A 21,823-nucleotide genomic window follows, 5' to 3' on the forward strand; every position below is an offset into this window, starting at 1 on the left:
GATAGTTCACCAAAAAATTTAAATTTTAAAAGAGGTAGTTTACCCCAAAATGAAGATTTAAATGGAAAACTCACCAAAAAAAGAAAATTTAAAGTGATAGTTCAGCCAAAAATGAAAATTTAAAGGGATACTTCAGCCAAAAATGAAAATTTAAAGGGATAGTTCACCCAAAAATGAAAATTTAAAGGGATAGTTCACCCAAAAATGTCAATTTAAAGGGGTAGTTTAGCGGGAAAAAAAATTTAATTTAAAGGGAGAGTTCATGCAAAAATTCTAAATTTTTCTATTGTGAATAATGTGATACTCCCAGTTCAGTTAATTCAAGCATGGTACCATGAAATCTGTGCAATAAGTCCATTGGTGAAATGTCCTCCCTATTAAATATACCACGGTCACCGTATTGTTTATTATGACAAGGTGTAAGCAAAGGTGTATCCAACTTCCTGCAGAGTCAATAGCTCCAGACCTGTAAACTTATTGTGGCCTTCAGAATAGCTTGAGAGCAGTGTAGCGAGCTTCATGGAGTGTGTTTCCACAGTGGGCTGCTACATTAAATCACAAAGTGTAATGCGAAACATAGTATGCTTTGAAGTAAAGCACACTAGCATTGGACTCTACAGCAGTGGAGACATGTTCTCTGGAGTGCCCAATCATGCCTCTCTTTCTGCATATCTGATAGATGAGTCTGGGTTAAACAGTTGCTTGCCTTACCGCATTGTGAGAGTGTAGAGTTTGGTGAAGGGGGATTATGGTGTAGCTGTTTTTGGTTGGCTTTAGCCCTTTAATGCCAGTGGAGGAATTTAATATTTTAGTATACCAAGACATTTAGATTTCCCAATTTGGGGAACAGTTTGGCGATGGAGATTTCTATTCTAATTTGGTGTAAAGGACTTGACTGGCCTGCACAGAGTCCTGACCTCAATCTAATAGAACATTTTTTAGTATAAAGTAAAGTGAAGAATGTGAGTGTGTGTGTGTATTTATTATATATATATATATATATATATATATATATATATATATATATATAATATATATATATATATATTATAGAGAGAGAGAGAGAGAGAGAGAGAGAGAGAGAGAGAGAGAGAGAGAGAGAGAGAGAGGATTTGCCAGGCTCACAGTCTCCACTTTAATTCATACAAAAAAAGTTTCATCAGGTATATACATTTACTGAGTATACTGAAAAAATGACCTGAGTTACCATGGCGATGGTGATAAATCTCTTTCTTATCAAGGTTATCCAATACTTTGGCTGTGTGCTGTCTGAGCAGTGTACAGAGTAATTGATCATTACTAGACTAGACCTATTGATCAGAATCGGTGCATTCAAAGATCTGTCGATTGTGACAAAACACTCATTGCAGACCATATGTCTCCGTCAACAAACTCGGAGACATTTGCTTCACTTTCATTAGTAATTAAGGTGGAGGCGGAGAGAATAATCATTAAGCCCTTTCCAACACTTTACAAGCAAGAGGGCACAATCATTTTGGTTGAAACTTAAAGACCTTTTTAAGAACAATCCTACAAACTGCACATCTACTGTGTGGTTCAATTAAGAAGCTTTAAAGAGCCCCTATTATGCATTTAAAAAGGTCATATTTTGGTTTTGGGGGTCTCCAACGACAGGTTGATATGCATGCAACGATAAAATAACACTTTCATGGTCTTATAATATGCATTTATTTTACCTAGTTATCCCAACAACTCCCATATGATTTGTTCAGCGATTCATTTGTTCCCAAACCCCTCCTTAGCATGATGCTAATCTGCGCTGATTGTTCCGAGACCCAGTCTGTTGTGATTGTCGACTCCACCAAGATGTCCTAAAGCTAATCAATTAAACTATAAAGTATATTATTAATAACTCGCATTGCTGTAATGTGTTTACCCCTAGTAAATGGCAATAAATGCACTGAAAACAATCACCACACCCAGCAAACTAATTAGCATTAGCGAAATTGTGTGTTTTTTTTAAAATTTTCGCAAATTATTTTTAAGGCTTCAAAGTATTGGTATTAGCATCAACATTAGCATTAGTTTTAGCATTAGTAATAGCATTACTATTAGCATTAGTGTTAGCATTAGTATTAGCATTAGTATACTATTAGCATTAGCATTGACATACCTCATCTGACTACGTTAATTTTATTTCAGCAATTATTGTTTTAAAGCTAATTAGTTAAACTGCAAAGTATATTATTACATAACTTGCATTACTTTTAATGCGTTACCCCCAACACTAGCAATGCTCTGAAAACAATCCTCACACACCTGTAAACTAATTAGCATTAGCGAAATTGTTGTTCGTTTTCAAATATTTCCCAAAAGTATTGGAATTAGCATTAGTATCTGCATTAGTATTAGTAATAGCATTAGTAGTATTAGCATTAGTGTTAGCATTAGTAATAGCATTAGTATCATCATTACTGTTAGCATTAGTAATAGCATTAGTAGCAGCATTATGTTAGCATTAGTAATAGCATAAGTATTAGCATTAGTATTACTATTAGCATTAGTATTAGCATACCTCATCTGACTACGTTAATTTTATTTTAGCAATTGTTTTAAAGCTAATTAGTTAAACTACAAAGTAATATTATTACATAACTCGCGTCACATATACACGTGGCGAAATTGTTATTTCTTTTCAAATATTTCCCAAATTATGTTTAAGGTTTTACAGTATCGGTATTAGGATTAGTATTAGCAGTAGCATTAGTATTAGCAGTAGCATTGACATGTGACGTTAATTTTAATACAGCAATTTTTTTTTAAAGCTAAATACTTAAACTAAAAAGTAATACATACACACAGTAAACTAATTAGCATTAGCATTAGCGAAATTGTTATCCTTTTTAAAAAATATTTCCCAAATTATGTTTAAGGTTTTCACAGGATTGGTATTAGCATTAGTATTAGCAGTAGCATTAGCATACCTCATGTGACTATGTTCATTTTAATTCAGCAATTAAACTAAAAGTAATATTGTTACGTAATTCGCGTTACTTGTAATGCGTAACCTCCAACAGTGGCAATAAATGCGCTGAAAACAATCCCCACACACCAGTAAACTAATTAGCATTAGCATTAGCGAAATTGTTATCTTTTTTTCTGATATTTCTCCAAATTATGTTTTCACAGTATTAGTATTAGTATTAGCATTAGCGTACCTCATGTGACTATGTTCATTTGACTTCAGCTGTTCATTTTTAGCTAATTAAGCTGGCAATAAGTGTGCTGAAAATATTCCCCGCACACCAGTAAACCAGCACTGTTATGATGTAACTCTGCCAGAAGTGCGTGTTTTTCACTGGAGAGGACAGCACATTTGGAAAAACAAGGTGTTTGTATGTTGCGATCAGCATGCAGCGAGAGGGACAGAGCTTGTTTGTGCTTTTGAAATGAGCAAACAGAGTGAAAGGGACACAGAAGGGGACTGGATGAACCCCTGCCTTCAGCTGCACTGCTGACCCGCACGCTGTTTGTTCACCAGATAACAGACGTAAAGCACTTACTCATGTTAACCCTCTGATTATCACACTAACTCCAGAGGCTTTTGAAAGTTTTTTATTCGTAGTATTAGCATTAACATTAATATTAATGTTAGAATTCCTTAGTTGGCGTCAAATTACTAGCCCCCTTGTGAAATTGGTTTCCTTTTTCAAATATTTCCCAAGATATGTTTAAGATTTTCAAAGTATTAGCATTAGTATTAGCATTAGCATTTCTCATGTTCAGTTGGCGTCAATATTATTAGCCCTCCTGTGAAATTGTTATTCTTTTTCAAATATTTCCGAAAGTATGTTTAAGATTTTCACAGTGTAAGTAGAAGTATTAGCATTAGTATTAGCGTTAACATTAGCATTAGCTTTCCTCATGTACAGTTGACGTCAATATTAGCCTCCTGTGAAATTGTTATTCTTTTTCAAATATTTGCCAAAGTATGTTTAAGATTTTCAGTGTAAGTAGTAGTAGCATTAGTATTAGCATTAGTGGTAGCGTTAACATTAGCATTAGCTTTCCTCATGTACAGTTGACGTCAATATTTTAGCCTTCCTGTGAAATTGTTATTCTTTTCAAATATTTCCCAAATTATGTTTAAGATTTTCAGTGTAAGTAGTAGTATTAGCATTAGTATTAGCGTTAGCATTAGCATTCCTCATGTAGTTAACGTCAAAATTACTAGCCCTCTTGCGAAACTGTTTTTCTTTTATAAATTAGATGTTTAGGAATATCACAGTATTAGCATTAGCATTCCTCATGTACAGTTGACGTCAATATTATTAGTCCTCCAGTGAAATTGTTATTCTTTTCAAATATTTCCCAAATTTTGTTTAAAAAACTTAACAGCATTAATATTAGCTTTTCTCATTTAAGATTATTAGCTTAGTGTTAGCATTCCTCGTTTAGATTTTCACAGTATTAGTATTAGCTTTAGCATTAGTATTAGCATACCTTATGTGCATTTAATATCAAATTATTAGCCCTGTTGCAAAATTATTATTCTTTTCAAATACCTCCCAAATTATGTTTGATTTTTACAGTATTATATTACCATTAGTATTAGCATTAGCATTAGTATTTGTACTAGCATTAGTATTAACATTCCTCATCTACAATTGACGTCAAAATTATTAGCCCTGTTGCAGAATTGTTACTCTTTTTTAAATATTTCTCAGAGTATGTTTAAGATATTCACAGTATTAGAATAGTATAAGTCTTAGCATTCCTCATTAGATTTTCACAGAATTAGTATTAGCATTAGCATTCCTCATCTACAGTTGTTGTCAAAATTTTTAGCCCTTGTGCGAAATTGTTATTCTTTTTAAATTATTCCCAAATTATGTTTGTTTTATTAGAATGGATTGTATAGCATTAGCATTATTTAGCATTATTAGTACTAGCATTAGTATTAGCATTCCTTGTCTACATTTCACGTCAAAATTATTAGTCCTGCTCCGTATTAGCATTAGTATTAGCATACCTCATGTACAGTTAACATCAAAATTATTAGCCCTCCTCTGAAATTTATTAATTCATTTCTTTCAGCTTAGTCCCTTTATTATCCAGCGGAATGAACCGCCAACTTATCCAGCATATGTTTTATGCAGTGGATGCCCTTCCAGCCACAACCCAACAGTGGAAAACCCCATACACACTCATTCACACACATACACAACGGCCAATTTTAGCTTATTCAATTCAGCTATAACGCATGTCTTTGGACTGTGGGCACCCAGAGGAAACCCGCATGAACACAGGGAGAACATGCAAACTCCACAGAATGCCAACTGGCCCAGCCGGGGCTTGAACCAGCGACCTATTTGCTGTGAGGCGATCGTACTACCCACTGCGCCACCATGACAACCTCCTGCAAAAGTGTTATTCTTTATTAAATAAAATTTCTAATATTTTATATATGTTTACTTGCGTCCAGATGATATAAATACATATATTAAATGATTTTTTTGTTTAGCGTTTTCCACTCTTGCCTGTTTAAGGTTTAAGTCTGCCTATAAATATGCTTCAATGCCTATATTGGCTTTTCGTTTGTACCTAAAGTACATTTTTTGCATGATCCCTAATCCAACCCAATACCTGAACTCAACTACTAACTTAATTAACTATTATTAAGCATCAATGATAGGTTTAGTGAGCTAAAAGTCTCAGTTAATGGTTTATTAATAGCCAGAATTGTACATTAAAATAAAGTGTGACGGGTCTCATATTTTCAGACTGATGGCAGAAGCTCTGGACTTCATCACAGCTTTCATTGACCGTGAACAGAGAGGTCGTCTGAATGACGTCTGAAGCAAAAAAATACAAGTTCATTTGTTCAGCAACGTGTTTGTGGGAAAACAATAATCAATATGCCTACAAAAACAAACAGGCATGCGAACAAGAATAGAAAATCCAGGTGCAAATCTCTTGGAGAGGCTACGCTTTATAAGCAAGGCAATTAATCAAAGGTTAAAAGAGCAAAACTATGTAAGTTGAACTAGTATTCATGTTTTGGATTAGTTGACAGCATGTGTTTTTCAAGTGTGTCTTATAATATGTATGATTTCTGTCATTTAATATCTGAAGAAAACACTAGAATTGTTTTATATTTTATTGACTTATATACTTAAATTATCTGAAATATTTCGAAGACTGTTCAAATGCAGAGAGATGAGCCATTTTAACTATATGTGAGACCACATGTACCATGAGTCTCGATTTCTGCTGCCACATTCGAATCCTAGGGTCAGAATTTGACGTCGACAGCATGAAAGCAGGCGACGCAGTGGCGCAGTAGGTAGTGCTGTCGCCTCCCAGCAAGAAAGTAGCTGGTTCGAGCCTCGGCTGGGTCATTGGTATTTCTGTTGGAGTTTGCATGTTCTCCCTGCATTCCTGTGGGTTTCCTTCGGGTGATTCGGTTTCCCCCAAAGACATGGTATAGTTGAATTGGGTAGGCTAAATTGTCCATTGTGAATGAGTGTGTATGGATGTTTCCCAGAGATGGGTTGCAGCTGGAAGGGCATCCACTGTGTAAAACATGGTGTGAAGGATATTTTCTTGGAACACTTTGGGTCCATTAGTACCAATTAAGCATCGTGTCAACGCCACAGCCTACCTGAGTATTGCTGACCATGTCCATCCCTTTATGACCACAGTGTACCCATCTACTGATGGCTACTTCCAGCAGGATAACACACCATGTCATAAAGCGTGAATCATCTCAGACTGGTTTCTTGAACATGACAATGAGCTCACTGTACTCAAATGGACTCCACAGTCATCAGATCTCAATCCAATAGAGCATCTTTAGGATGTGGTGTAATGGGAGATTCACATCATGGATGTTTAGTCGACAAATCTGCCGCTACTGTGAGATGCCATCATGTCAATATGGAGCAAAATCTCCAAGGAATATTTCCAGTACCTTGTTGAATCTATGCCACAAAGGATTTAGGCAGTTCTGAAGGCAAAAGCGGGTCCAACTTGGTACCTAATAAAGTGGCTGGTGGGTGTATGTCCATAGATGACCTGTGGTTAAGTAAATGAACAGGGAATTTTCATTTTTAGGTGAACTGTCCCTTTAAGGTTTACTTTTAACACTATAAACCTGGTTTATATTTGATCAGCCAGAAATGTAATATTCTCTGGCATTACCCCAAACTGCCAAATTTCCTGTGCTCTATATGAAGTACAATCCGCATAAATCACAGCATGTGTTTTACTCCTTTACAGGGGGTCAAGAAGCCCTTCGATGAGGTCATTAAAGCAAATATCGGAGATGCTCACGCTATGGGACAACGGCCAATCACCTTCTTCCGACAGGTAGCAGGTTTCTCTATTTTTTGCTGACCGCGAGTCTCATGATCAGCTTTAGCCATTTTCAGGTCGGCTGCAGCGCTTTCCATGCATTAAACAGAGTCAACAGCTTAAATGGAGCAGCTTGACACGTCTTCATGCTCTTTTACTTTATTAATGCTTACTTCGTTGTTCTTGTAAGCTCATAATTGGTTTGTTTTTCAAGGTGATGGCGCTGTGTACTTATCCACAGCTACTTGATGACAACAAGTTTCCAGAGGATGCCAAAAACAGAGCCAGGCGTATTTTGCAATCATGTGGAGGGAATAGCATCGGTATGTTATTGATGCATGAAGGGAATTGACATGAAATATGAAGTATCAACAATCTCTTAAGCTAAAATAATAAAGGGAAATTGCATAATTGGTATATTTGCAGTTTTATTACCATATTTTTTGGAAATTAATGCATTTGTGACCCTGGAGCACTCAACCGGTCTTATTTTGCACAGTTATATTTCAGCACTAGTCAAAATATGTGCGTGATATGTGAGGAAAGCAAACACGACGTAGCTTTCAGTTATGACGAACCCCGTTTCCATAATTATATTTTATTTATAGATAAAGGCCTGTGGCTCTGCATACGTTGACTCTATATTGCTGGAGTATCTAACCGTTTCACGTTACTGTAGGATGCATCAATGCCGTTCTGTAGGTCTATTAGAGACATTGACAATATTCCTAGCAAATCAAATCAATGTGGGAGACGTACTCGTTACATAAATGCACTAAATCGCTCTTCAGCAGCGTTTATTTGAGAGCGCACAAGGAAATCAGCACTTGAGCACAGAGATTCACATGCTTGTATTACATGAATGCGATCTCGACTTGTAAAACTGAACTCACGACATTTGTCAATGAAATAATGCCACAGGTAGTTGGTAGATCTGTGTAAAAGGCCCAACAGTGTCCGCCACAGCTGGAAAAATCCTAGAGGAAACACTGTATATATATATATATATATATATATATATATATATATATATATATATATATATATTAGGGGTGGGCGATATTACCTAAAATTAATATCACAATATTTTTCATCTTTTGAACGGTGACGGTATAATATCATGGTATTACTTTCAATAACAAATAATATACATCTCAAGGAAGAACGGACAAAAGAAAGTCTCACTTCTATCACTCTTTAAGTTTTGGTTTCGGTTTGTGTCATTTTAAATGCTCCGTCCCGTTATGAGCTGATCTTCATTTTTCTCTGTTTGTGGAATAAAGCGGCACCAATTTATGAGCAGACAGAGCAGGATTCTCGCGATGACCACCGGCGCAATACTGCTCTTTGTTATGAGCCGTAGTTTCAGTGTAAACTTAGTAAAGACGAGTTTCTTTGGCGATGATGTGTACAGTGTTAGATTTTATATTTAGCGGACCTTTGCGCTGAACACGCAGTGAAAGCAACGCAACAAGATTCGGGCACCTTCTCCAAAAACACTCGATTGATCTCAGCTGGTGAATCAACATTTACCTCATGTCATGATCGCTGTCATCTGCGCCATTATTATTATTATTATAACTTTAATTGAGGTTTGCAAACCTGTGTACTTTTCATTCTTCAGCCGTTTGCATTTCCTGCGGTAACAAAAGCTCCCTGTTATCTACAGCGGGAAGCGTTGAGTGATTGACAGCTAATATGAACCAATACAGCGGCAGGGTAGAGCGATTCAGCAAGTTTATAGAGAAAATCAAAGCTCCCAAATATATTATGAGGCGCATTGATTCAAGGCACATAATTGATTTATTACGGTATTGACGGTATTAGAAAATCCATGTTGTGGCGCAATGTCACACCGGTGATGACTATGACATCGGTGTACCGCCCACCCCTAATATATATATATATATATATATGCTATGTTTTCAGAGGTTTATTCATTTTTAGACAGCACAAAACCAATGTTTTAACTCTAGAAGAGCTATGAAGTCAATATTTGGGGAATAATCCTGATATTCAGTCTTAACGAATGAAAACGTTTGCTATTTTGACCAGCTGTCATTTTCTGCAAAGATAAAAAGCACTCAGTATTAAAAACTGTAATAAAGTACTATAGTAAAACTGAGTATTTTCAGGTGGTCTCTTATTTTGTTTCCTAACTGTATGGATTTGCAGTATACTCTTTACCTCCCTTTATCTATACAGTGTTTGCCTCAAAAACAAACATGTAATGATAAACTAAACTGTACAAATTGTTAACTACTGAAACTGCTGATGTGACCTGATGTTCTATAATGTACTCAGGGATGTTACTGATTAAAGTGCTGATGCTGTTGTTGTAATATATTGTAAAGTCAGTTTGTCAGTATCCACTCGTGCCTCTGTTCAGGTGCTTACACAACCAGTCAGGGCATCGACTGTGTGCGGCAGGATGTGGCCAAATACATCGAGCGGCGGGACGGCGGCATCCCGTCTGATCCGGACAACATCTACCTCACCACAGGAGCCAGCGATGGCATCGTGGTACGTCACACAAACACAAACAGAGCTCACATTTGACTGGTTATTGTTTGCAAAATACCAGTAAAAATTCTCCCCATGATAAGAACTGGTCTACATGTGATAATGGCAGTCTGTTGACTTTTAATAAATGTATTAAAGCTGCATGTGTGTGTATAGTTCTGAATGCGTATGAGCCTGTTTACAGATTTACCGACGGACACTGTAGCTTTAGTTGCTAGTGCTGGGCAATGATTAAATTTGTTTTTATTTGTGATTAATCTCTGGGGTTTTCTCAATTTAATCGCCATGAATAGCATGAGTTTCTGCATGTAATTGGGATTAATCGCGTAAACAAGTTTTCCCGCATTTAATAGCAATTAATCAGATGAGTTTTCCAACATTTAATAGTGATCAGTCGCACTAGTTTTCTGCTTTAAGTCATGAGTAATTGCACAAGTGTTCTGCATTTAATCATGATTAATCGCACAAGTTTTCTGCAATCAATCGGGATTAACCACACAAGCTTTTCTGTATTTTATTGCGATTAATCGTTTTCCCTGCATTTAATTGCAATTAATCACACAAGGTTTCTGCCTTTAATCGTGATTAATTGACCATTTAATCGTAATTAAATACACAAGGTTTCTGCAATTAATCGCAAATAAATGCACAAGCTTTCTGAATTTTAGCATGATTAATTACATGAGTTTTCACGCATTTGTGTTTAATCACATGAGTTTCCTGCATTTAATCGTGATTAACTGCATGAGTGATCTGCATTTAACAGGATAACTGCATACATTTTCTGCGTTAAATCATGATTAATCGCATGAGATTTTGCATTTAATTGTGATTAATTGAATGAGTATTCTGCATTAATCATTTTGTTATTAAAATAATTATCTTTCTCATTTCGGTCATTGATTGACTACATAATTTAGGTAGGGATTTCAAAATTGAACTGGGAAGTGTCTATTAATAAAGCTGAAATCTATTAATATATTTACTGATTCAAATCCTATTGGACTTTTGAACATTTAAGAACCTTCCACAACGTTTTTATAACATACTGAGAACATTAGGGAAATGTTCTTAGAACATTACTAAAATGTAAATGGAATGACCTAAAAACATTTTAAATAACGTTCTGAAAAATGTGTATAAACAAGACCAATATTTTATGCAAACCAAAAAATTAATAAATAACATTAATACATTGTCTAAAAACATTTTCACATTAAAAACTCAATGGGAATTTTAGGGAATGTGTTTTAAACATTTTAAGAACCTTCCACAACGTTTATATAACATATTTAGAACATTAGAGAACATTATTAGAACATTTAATGTGGATGGAATGTATTAATAACATTCTAAATAACGTTCTGAGAACATTAATATACACGAGACTGAAACTACCGTATGAAATAATGTTCTTGTAACCAAAAAACAACATTATTACAGTGTCTAAAAAACGATGTGATTTAAAAAAAAAGCATTATAAAACCTAATGGGAATGTTAAAGGAATGTTTTAGAACCTAAAATTGTTAGTTGGTAATTCTGTAAAATATTTTGTTGGGCTGGATAAATTAGTTTTTTATTATCTTAATTTAACATTTTTTTTAAATCAAAAGTACATGTAAAGAACATTATGTAAACTTGTGTCTATTTAATTCTTAACCATTTTATCTTTATTCAAGTAGATTTGTATTCAGACAGTCCACCTCTTCTATGTCCAGTATTTTTATTATTACATATGTCAGCTCATAAGCAGAGCAAGGGTAATCTCTGACTCTACACTGAGTTTTAGAAGTAGACTAATTTATCAGATTTATCAGCCTGATTTATCACATTGTTTTTTATTTGGTTGTTGTTTTCAGACCATTCTGAAGTTGCTGACCGCTGGAGAAGGTCCTTCACGCACTGGAGTGATGATCTCTATCCCTCAGTATCCTCTGTACTCTGCGTCTATCAGAGCTGGGGGCCGTTCAGGTCAATTATTACCTGAATGAGGAGAAGTGCTGGAGTCTGGACATCAGTGAACTGCAGCGCTCTCTACAGGCGGCCAGAAACACTGCAACCCACGAGTCCTGTGCATCATCAACCCCGGAAACCCCACCGGTATAACATCAGATCCTTCCCTTAAAGGGGACCTATTATGTCCTTATTTACAGGATGTCAAATAAGTCCCTGATGTCCCTAGAGTGTGTATGTGAGGTTTCAGCTCAAAATACCACACAAATAATGTTTTATTTTGCTTTGAATCTGCCCCTTTTAGACTTTGATCCTAATTGTGCCGTTTTGGTGACTGTCGCTATAAATTTAAACGAGATTGTGCTCTTTTTAAAAGAGGGCGGAGCTACAAATGCCTGTGTGTCAGCATAGTGGCAGATTTAAAACAAGACATTTCATATAACTGATCATGTATAATATGGCTTCTTATTTTAACAGGTCAAGTACAAAGCAGACAGTGTATTGAAGATGTAATCCAATTTGCAGCCAAAGAAAACCTTTCCTAATGGCTGATGAGGTGAGTTAATACTGGTATATGTTTGCAAAATAAGTCAAATATAGCTTCATATAGCTAGTAGGAGCATCTACTGTACATGCATAAAGAAGTACACTTCTTTTGAGATCTATTCAAAGCTTAACTTGTATTGCATTGTAAAGTATTGTATTTGAGCGGCATGGTGGCTCAGTGGTCTCACAGCAAGAAGGTCGCTAAGTCCTGGTTGTGTCAGTTGACATTTCTGTGTGGAGTTTGCATGTTCTCCCCGTGTTGGTGTGGGTTTCCTCCGAGTGCTCCGGTTTCCCTCCAAACACATGCGCTATAGGTGAACTGGATGTGAGTTCATGTGGGTGTTTCCCAGTACTGGGTTGTGGCTGGAAGAGCATCCTCAGCATAAAACATATGTCGGAATAGTTGGTGGTTCATTCCGTGTATTGTATTGTATTGTATTGTACTGTATTGTATTGTATTGTACTGTATTGTATTGCATTGCATTGCATTGCCGTGTATTGTATTGCATTGCATTGCATTGCATTGTACTGTACTGTACTGTACTGTATTGTATTGTATTGCATTGCATTGCAATGTATTGTAATGTATTTCATCAACTCTTCCCACATATGTGTTTTGTAGGTCTATCAGGACAATGTGTACGCCAAGGGCTGTGAGTTTCACTCCTTCAAGAAAGTGCTGTTTGAGATGGGTCCAGAGTACTCCAAAAAAGTAGAGCTGGCATCATTTCACTCCACTTCCAAGTGCTACATGGGAGTGAGTATCATTTATTAGCGGATTTCTCATTGAGGAATCAGTGTGTGAAACAGTATATGACGCCATCATTGACTGATGCTGTACTTTAAAGGGTCACGAAACAATAAAAACACATTTTTTGAGCTGTTGACAGTCATATATGTGTCCCACGCTGCTATAAACACTATCAGGACACATATATTACACAGAAAAGTGAAAGTTGGTTGTTTTTACGTTATTTCGAGCAAGTTTGGTCTTCCGGTTTGAAACGTATTTTTGAAGCTGCGTCACGGCCATGAGACCTTAGCGTGTATTCCAGCGTGTAGACTGGCTGTCTGTACCTGGGAGTACTTTGAGACGTCTCTGAGTGTGCTGCATTCATTCATGAGAAAGACTTGGTTTAACCCAATCAGCGCGCTCTATTGTGTATGAGGTGCAACTTCATTAATATGCACGATAGCTTCGAAGACTGTTTTTACCTGATACAGTGTTCAGACGGCAGAGAGACGCCACGTTGTGTTGCCAAAACAAGTGGAAGACCAAGAATTGTTTGGAGACATGGGTCGTCAGTGTTGTGTTATAAATGTGCTGCAATGAAGATTTGTTTCCATTTCCTGCTATGAGAGCGCAGCTGGACTCATGTGTGGATTACAATGCAAATATGTTATTATATTACAATATATTACAAATATGTTTGAAAGGAACATTTTTTACCCGAGAGCTTTTCGCATCTGGAAATGGTGAAATCCAGATTTGCTTCTCGTCCCCATTTAAAAAGATGCAGTTCCAGTTGGTGTTGATAGTCCTGTCTCTACAGATTTGGTGTGTGTGTAATCAGTGTGCTTTGTTTGTTTATTCAGATGGTGAAGTTAGTTACTTTTTAATACTTTGTTGATGCACCTTTGGCAGTGATTACAGCCTCAAGTCTTTCTGAATATGATGCCACAAGCTTGGCACACCTGTCTTTGGGAAGTTTTGCCCATTCCTCTTTGCAGTACCTCTCAAGCTCTATCAGGTTGGAAGGGAATCGACGGTGTACAGCCATTTTCAGATCTCTCCAGAGATGTTCAATAGGATTTAGGTCTGGGCTCTGGCTGGGACACTCAATGACATTCACCGAGTTGTTGTGAAGCCAATCCATTGATATTTTGGTGGTGTGCTTTGGGTCATTGTCCTGCTAGAAGGTGAACCGTCGCCCCAGTCTGAGGTCAAGAGCACTGCGAAGCAGGTTTTCATTCAGGATGTCTCTGTACATTGCTGAATTCATCTTTCCCTCTATCCTGACTAGTCTTCCAGTTCCTGCTGCTGAAAAACATCCCCACAGCATGATGCTGCCACCACCATGCTTCACTGTAGGGATGGTATTATCCTGGTGATGAGCAGTGCCTGGCTTTTCTCCAACTTAACGCCTGGCATTCACCCAATGGGTTCAATTTGAGTCTCATCAGACCAGAGAGTTTAGTTTCTTATGGTCTGAGATTCCTTCAGATGCTTTTGGCAATTGCAGGCAGGGAGTGACTTCCATACAGGCCTGATTGGTGGATTGCCCGCACAGAGGGTTGTCCTTCTGCAAGGTTCTCCTCTCTCCACAGAAGAACGCTGGAGCTCAGACAGAGTGACCAGCTCAGACAGAGTGACCATCGGGTTATTGATCACCTCCCTGACTAAAGCCCTTCCCCCCAATCACTCAGCTTAGATGGCCGGCCAGCTCTAGGAAGAGTCCCACTGGACCCAAACATTTCCACTATACGGAGATGGAGGCCACTGTGCTCATTAGAACTTCAGAGCAGCAGAAATTTGTCTGTAACCTTCCTCAGCATTGTACCTCGAGACAATCCTGTCTTAGAGGTCTACAGACAATTCCTTTGTCTTCATGCTTGGTTTGTGCTTTGACATGCACTGTCAACTTTTATAGACGGGTGTTGCCTTTTCAAATCATGTCCAATCAACTGAATTTACCACAGGTGAACTCCAATTAAGCTGCTGAAACATCTCAAGAATGATCAGGGGATACAGAATGTACGCCAAGGCTGTGAATATGATGTACATGTGATTTTAAAGTTTTTTTTTTTTTTTTTTAAATTTGCCAGTAATTTCAAAAACTCTTTTTTTTCACATTGTCATTATGGGGTATTGTGGGAGGAATTTTGAGGAAATAAAGGAATTTAATCCATAAAAATGTGGAAAAAGTGAAGCGCTTTGAATACTTTCCAGATGCCTGTAACCCTGAATAATGTTGAATTTGAAGAGTTCAGCCAATCGATTTGTACTCTTCTAACATACTCTGACAAACACCCTCTTCAGGTGTGGTTTTCGAGGCGGATACATGGAGGTCATCAACATGGATTCGGATTGTGAAAGCTCAGCTCACTAAGCTGGTGTCGGGTGCGCTTGTGTCCTCCTGCGCCAGGACAAGCCCTAATGGATCTGGTGGTCAACTCTCCTCAGCCTGGAGAACCATCCTACCGACCTTCATGCAGGTGCGTTTCCCTTTCTTGTCTCAATAGGGCAACAGACATCCATTTACATTTATTTTTATTCATCTTAAGTTTTAGATATAAATATATACATTCATTCATTTTCTTTTCGGCTTAGTCCCTTTATTAATCTGGGGTCACCACAGCGGAATGAACCGCCAACTTATCCAGCACATGTTTTACGCAGTGGATGCCCTTCCAGGTGCAATTTATCACTGGGAAACACCTGTACACTCCCATTCACACACACACACTCATACACAGTGCTTACAAATCCTCTAGTTTTTCTTCCTCTAAGGACTTATTATGGGGTCTCTGTTGCCATCTTGTGGTGGAACGTCAACCGTCTTTGCTCTGCTCAGTGTGAGAGGCTTGATGGCCGTACACATGCTGTATTCCATACATTATAACTATTTTAAACAGGCCACTATCCTTATAAATAAACTGCATAGTTGCAATCTAAACAACTAAAAAAGCCTCATAAGCACATTATGTTGTCCAAAAGCTGCAATATTTGTACAGTGGAGTAATACACAAGGGTGAAGAGGCTGTACGAGTGCTGTTATTATGGGAATATCACACAGCTATCTGCCAATCAGATTGGAGAACCAGGACAGAACTGTTGTATACATATATAAATACTTTTTATAATATTATAATAATAGTAATCATTATTATTGAGTTCTTGTTATGGAGTGTTTGTAGGAAAGTGTCTGGTGCATATAGAGAGGAAAGATGTTGTTTGAAGTGTTTCTGAAGTGTTTCTGCTGAAAAAGGCTTGTCTATGTTTCTCCCAGTGGCTGTTCTCCCAGTCTTCTCTACTGATTCAGTGCTTTTCTCTGTTCTGGCAGGAGCGGGACGGGCGTACTCAGTGCCTTGGCTGAAAAAGCCAAACTGACGGAGCAGATTCTGAACACAGTGCCAGGCATCAGCTGTAACCCAGTGCAGGGAGCCATGTACTCTTTCCCACGAATCACCCTGCCTGAGCGCGCCATCAGCGAAGCCAAGGTCGGTGTCTGGCACATGCTCCTTGTGTCTGCTGCCGGTATTATACTTACTTAATATTTGGTCGTTGTGTGTGTGTGAATACAGGCGAAGGGTCAGGCTCCAGACATGTTCTACTGCATGAAACTTCTAGAAGAGACCGGCATCTGTCTCTGTCCTGGCAGTGGTTTCGGGCAAAGAGAAGGCACTATCATTTGCAGGTGAGCGTGTTGTGTGTGTTGTGCGTGCGTGCGTGCGTGCGTGCGTGCGTGCGTGCGTGCGTGCGTGGTCGTGCGTACCGTGCGTGTCGTGCGTGCATGTGTGTGTTTGTGTGTGTGTGTCATGGTTTGTGCTGTTAATTGCTGACACAATATATTGTGAAACATATTGAAAAGGAAAATGTAAATAACATGTAGAGCTGCTATGAAACGAGAGTTAAAATTGTCCTTTTTCTGCTATCGTGATGTACATCGCCTAAAACAGACCTGAAATGATTCGAAAATGTAGGGCGGAGCATGATTCATTCATTGGGAACTAATTGGATCATTGTAAGATGGGCGATGCTAACAAATGAAGAGAGGAGACTGACTCATGAATCAAGTGCAGAGCAGAAAAAAGGACCGCCCTGATAGCCCCACCCTATTGGACTGATAGCCACTCCTTAAATGACTGAAAGTTTACTCACAAAACATTTAAGTACTTAGATAAAACTATTGCGTTACTAAACATTTAATTACTTTTCGTAAAAACTATTGCATTCACTAAACATTTAAGTATAATCGTAAAACGATTGCGTTCTCTAAACACTTAGGTACTTTCGTATAACTATTGCGTATGAACCATTTAAGTACTCTCGTAAAACTATTGCGTTCACTAAACACTTAAGTGCTTTCGTAAAAATATTGCATTCACAAAACATTTAGTACTTTAGTAAACTATTGCGTTCACTAAACACTTAAGTGCTTTCGTAAAAATATTGCGTTCACAAAACATTTAAGTACTTCCGTAAAACTATTGCTTTCACTAAACATTTGAGTATAATCGTAAAACTATTGCATTCACTAAACATTTAAGTGCTTTTGTAAAACTATTGCATTCACTAAACATTTAAGTGGTTCCTAAAACTATTGAGTTCACTAAACACTTAGGTACTTTCGTAATAAAACTATTGCGTTATGAAACATTTAAGTACTCTCGTAAAACTATTGTGTTCACTAAACACTTAAGTACTTTTGTAAAACTATTGCGTTCACTAAACACTTAAGTACTTTTGTAAAACTATTGCGTTCACTAAACACTTAAGTACTTTTGTAAAACTATTGCGTTCACTAACACTTAAGTAACTTTTGTAAAACTATTGCGTTATGAAACATTTAAGTACTCTCGTAAAACTATTGTGTTCACTAAACACTTAAGTACTTTTGTAAAACTATTGCGTTATGAAACATTTAAGTACTCTCGTAAAACTATTGTGTTCACTAAACACTTAAGTACTTTTGTAAAACTATTGCGTTATGAAACATTTAAGTACTCTCGTAAAACTATTGTGTTCACTAACACTTAAGTACTTTTGTAAAACTATTGCGTTCACTAAACACTTAAGTACTTTTGTAAAACCATTGCATTCACTAAACACTTAAGTACTTTTGTAAAACTATTGCGTTCACTAAACACTTAAGTACTTTTGTAAAAACTATTGCGTTCACTAAACACTTAAGTACTTTTGTAAAACTATTGCGTTCACTAAACACTTAAGTGCTTTCCTAAAACTATTGCGTTCACTAAACACTTAAGTACTTTTGTAAAACCATTGCATGAAACATGAACATGAAAAATAACTGAAATAGTTATAACTGAGAAGCTGCATGAAATATTTGCTTGAATATGTGAATATTTAAATGAATGTTCTACCACTTACATTATTGTTATATTTTCAAAGTTCTGTATAAGGTGTGGTTAAATTCAGTAAAAATATCATATTTAATGACATCTGCTCTCTTCAATTCTCCAGGATGACCATTCTTCCTCCAACTGACAAACTCAAGCTGATGCTCAACAAACTGAAGGACTTTCATCAGAGATTCAACCCAGCAGTATTCCTGACCCCGATAATCTCGACTAGTTTAAGATCTCCTGCCACACCGACTGACCAAACGTGCCACATTTCTCAATGATCGGTCAGAATGTGGCCAAATAATCACTCGAGGCCTTGATGGACACTAATCTGCACATTTGCCACTGGATAATTTTACGCCTTCTAGTTAAAGACGAATGACTATTAAGATCCACCTTTTTCCGCAAACGACAACTTCCAGTTTGGGGAACTTTTGTGAAAATAAACTGAAACAAATCACTTTAGGTTATAATGTTACGCTAGAAATGCTCGATATGCGTAGTTAAAAGTCAGAATCATGCTTTACATTTAATGTGACATTAGTATGTTCAAGAACTGGAAAATGCTGAATATTGAGTTGTGGGCGGGGCTTTCTTATTGTGCATCATTCCCTCATAGCAACTAACGGTAAGAGGGGCGTGGCTAAGAATATTGCCGTCAAACTGACATCATCAGAGAAGGACCGCCTCTCCAAACGCAGAAGCAAAACTCTGATTTGATTGAAGATTACCAAAACAAACTGTTAAATGTTCGCCTAAAGAATAACAATGTTCGCTAGCAAATAAACACTGCAAATTTTGATTTCACGCAGACTAAGCATATTTGTGGTCAAAAAATGCGCTTGTTAAGTATTGATGTTTGTTCCTCCGGGTAATTTCTTATTATATTCCTCTACCGTACAGTATATTCAAAATATTTCTGTAATATTGTGCATATTCACAATCTTCTCAAAGTAGTAATTTGTTAATTCTAATAATTTGATGGATGAACTGTGGGGGAAATAAAGACATCTAATTGTATACATTTTTTTTATAATGCGATTGTTTATAGTTGACAAAACTACTCCCATTATTAATGCAAGCATAATGGAGTTTTGGGAAAAAAGGTGGATAAAACTATTGTTGTGGACTTGATTTTAAATACTGTGGAGATTTATAGCAAATACTATAGTATTTATGTACAACACTATAGTAATTACTTGAATTAATCTGGTACAGTTGCTATGGTAATACAACAACTATATTCATATAGACAAATTAGCCAATTTGTTGCATTATTTTCAGAACTAAGTTGTATGCTACAGTATTTATTACAGTTAATCAGTTCACTATACCCACATAGCAAAATTTATCTGGCCCACACCAATCAGCTTTTGCTTAGACCACAGTGAATTACTGTAAATGATTGGACCAAGTCTGGCTTCCATACAAGGGCCCAAACATGGACCATATCTGGGCCAAGTCTCAGCCAAGGTAATAACCCATAATTGGGCCAGATATGTTGGTGTGTCATGGTAGAATTTTTGTCTTTACTCAAAATAATTTAAATGTATTTTAAAAGTGGGTCAATAGGCTGAACTTACGTGCCCAAATTTTTTACATCTGGGCCAAATACTACATTTGATATGGCCCAAGTCTTATATGCCGCCTTAAAGATGATACCCTCTGCCAACCTGGCCATGTTTGGCCCACATGCTGTATGCTAGTGCCGGACAAATGCCTGCCCATATAGCAAAATCTCTCTGGCCCAGATCTGGCCCACACAATCAGCCCACATGCCACAGTGAATTAGGGTACATGATTGGACCAAGTCTGACTACTGTACAAAAGCCAAACATGGACCATATCTGGGCCAAGTCTCAGCCAAGTTAATAACCATAAATGGGCCTGAACTGGGCCAGATATGTTGGTGTGTCACGACTGCAATGAATTTGATAAACCCATGCATTCGATTTATGGCCGTGGTTTTTCTTGAAGCGACCTGATTGGTCATATTTTTTCTTTACTCAAAAATACTTTTAATGTAATTTAAAAGTGGGTCAAGATAGGCCAACTTACGTGGCTCACATATAATTTTTAACATCTGGTCCAAAGACTACATTTGATCTGGCCCAAGTCTTATCTGCCGTCTAAAGATGCTGCCACCTCTGCCAATCCCAGGCCATGTTTGGCCCACATGCAGTGCCAGACAAATGTCTGCTGTGCCAGCTTTATGCCAAATCTGGACCAGAAGTCTTTGCTACCTGTGTGGTGTGTCAGCTTTTTGCCAAATCTGGGCCAGAATTCTTAGCCACCTGAGTAGTTAATACTGCTGTAACTGCCATAAATACTACTAATAATAGGCTATATACTGTATGAAGCATAAAACATCTTACTATAGTACTTACTGTAAATGACTATAGTATTTTTATCATGTGGTTCTTTCTGTACATCTCAAAATGTCTTGATGTGTTGGGTAAAGTTAAGTTTTTAAAGTAATACTACAATTGAGTCACAAAGAATTATATGTTATCAACCTCTTTTATAAACTAGGCTTAAAATTGTAATATATTACTGTTAAAAGTATCGTTTCCCAGCATTGTTTATATGACGTACGTCAGTGTGGTCGGCTACCAAATGAAACAATGGGCATTCACGTGACTTGATTTCGCGCTGTTTTCCATTCAGCGCTTTTTGGTTGTAATTATAAAATACGATACAACATAATTCCTGTATGTGTGTGTAAATAAGAGATTGATTAAATGGCTTATATAAAACCATGTAGTAGATGAAGACCATCGTGTCGTGTGTTGCATTAACGATCCTCGCCACTAGAGGCCGCAGCTTCTACACATCTTCACACTGAAGACGGTGTTTTGTTTTTGTTTTGTAACACCTCTTGTTTTTCTCCCACACACACTGACGTGCTACTGAGAAGCCCAACTGCTCCATTATCCGCTGCTGTCATTTTGTTAATGAGTTAAGAGACCGAGTTAATGAGTTTAGATGCACTTTGAGAACTTTACATCTCTCAACTTTTTAAAAAGCTAATTTTATTCTCGACGAGACTGTAAAAACCGTTCAGATTTCAGCTGCTTTGACATGTTGACATCTTTCTTCACACAAAAAGTCATGTTTGGTAAGTTCAGTGGCACAAATATGATATAAGTTGTAATAATTAAGGTTTATTTTACTTGAAGAAGATTCTAAGGGTACATTTATTTGACCAAACTTAGTATTGTGAGCTGTAATTATACTTTAAAATCCCGTTTTTTACTTGAATATTTTCACCGGCCACTTTATTAGGTACACCTTACTAGTACTGGGTTGGACCTGTTTTGCCTTCAGAACTGCCTTAACCCTTCATGGCATAGATTCAACAACTGAAAATATTCCTCCGAGATTTTGCTCCAT

General features: G+C 37.2%; 1 pseudogene; it reads left to right on the plus strand.

Moving 5' to 3' along the window:
- Positions 1 to 7,206: 7,206 nt before the first annotated feature.
- Positions 7,207 to 19,047, plus strand: LOC130234420 (alanine aminotransferase 2-like; annotated as a pseudogene).
- Positions 19,048 to 21,823: the final 2,776 nt, after the last annotated feature.

The sequence above is a fragment of the Danio aesculapii genome, chromosome 2 (assembly GCF_903798145.1).
Source record: "Danio aesculapii chromosome 2, fDanAes4.1, whole genome shotgun sequence".
Taxonomy (NCBI): domain Eukaryota; kingdom Metazoa; phylum Chordata; class Actinopteri; order Cypriniformes; family Danionidae; genus Danio; species Danio aesculapii.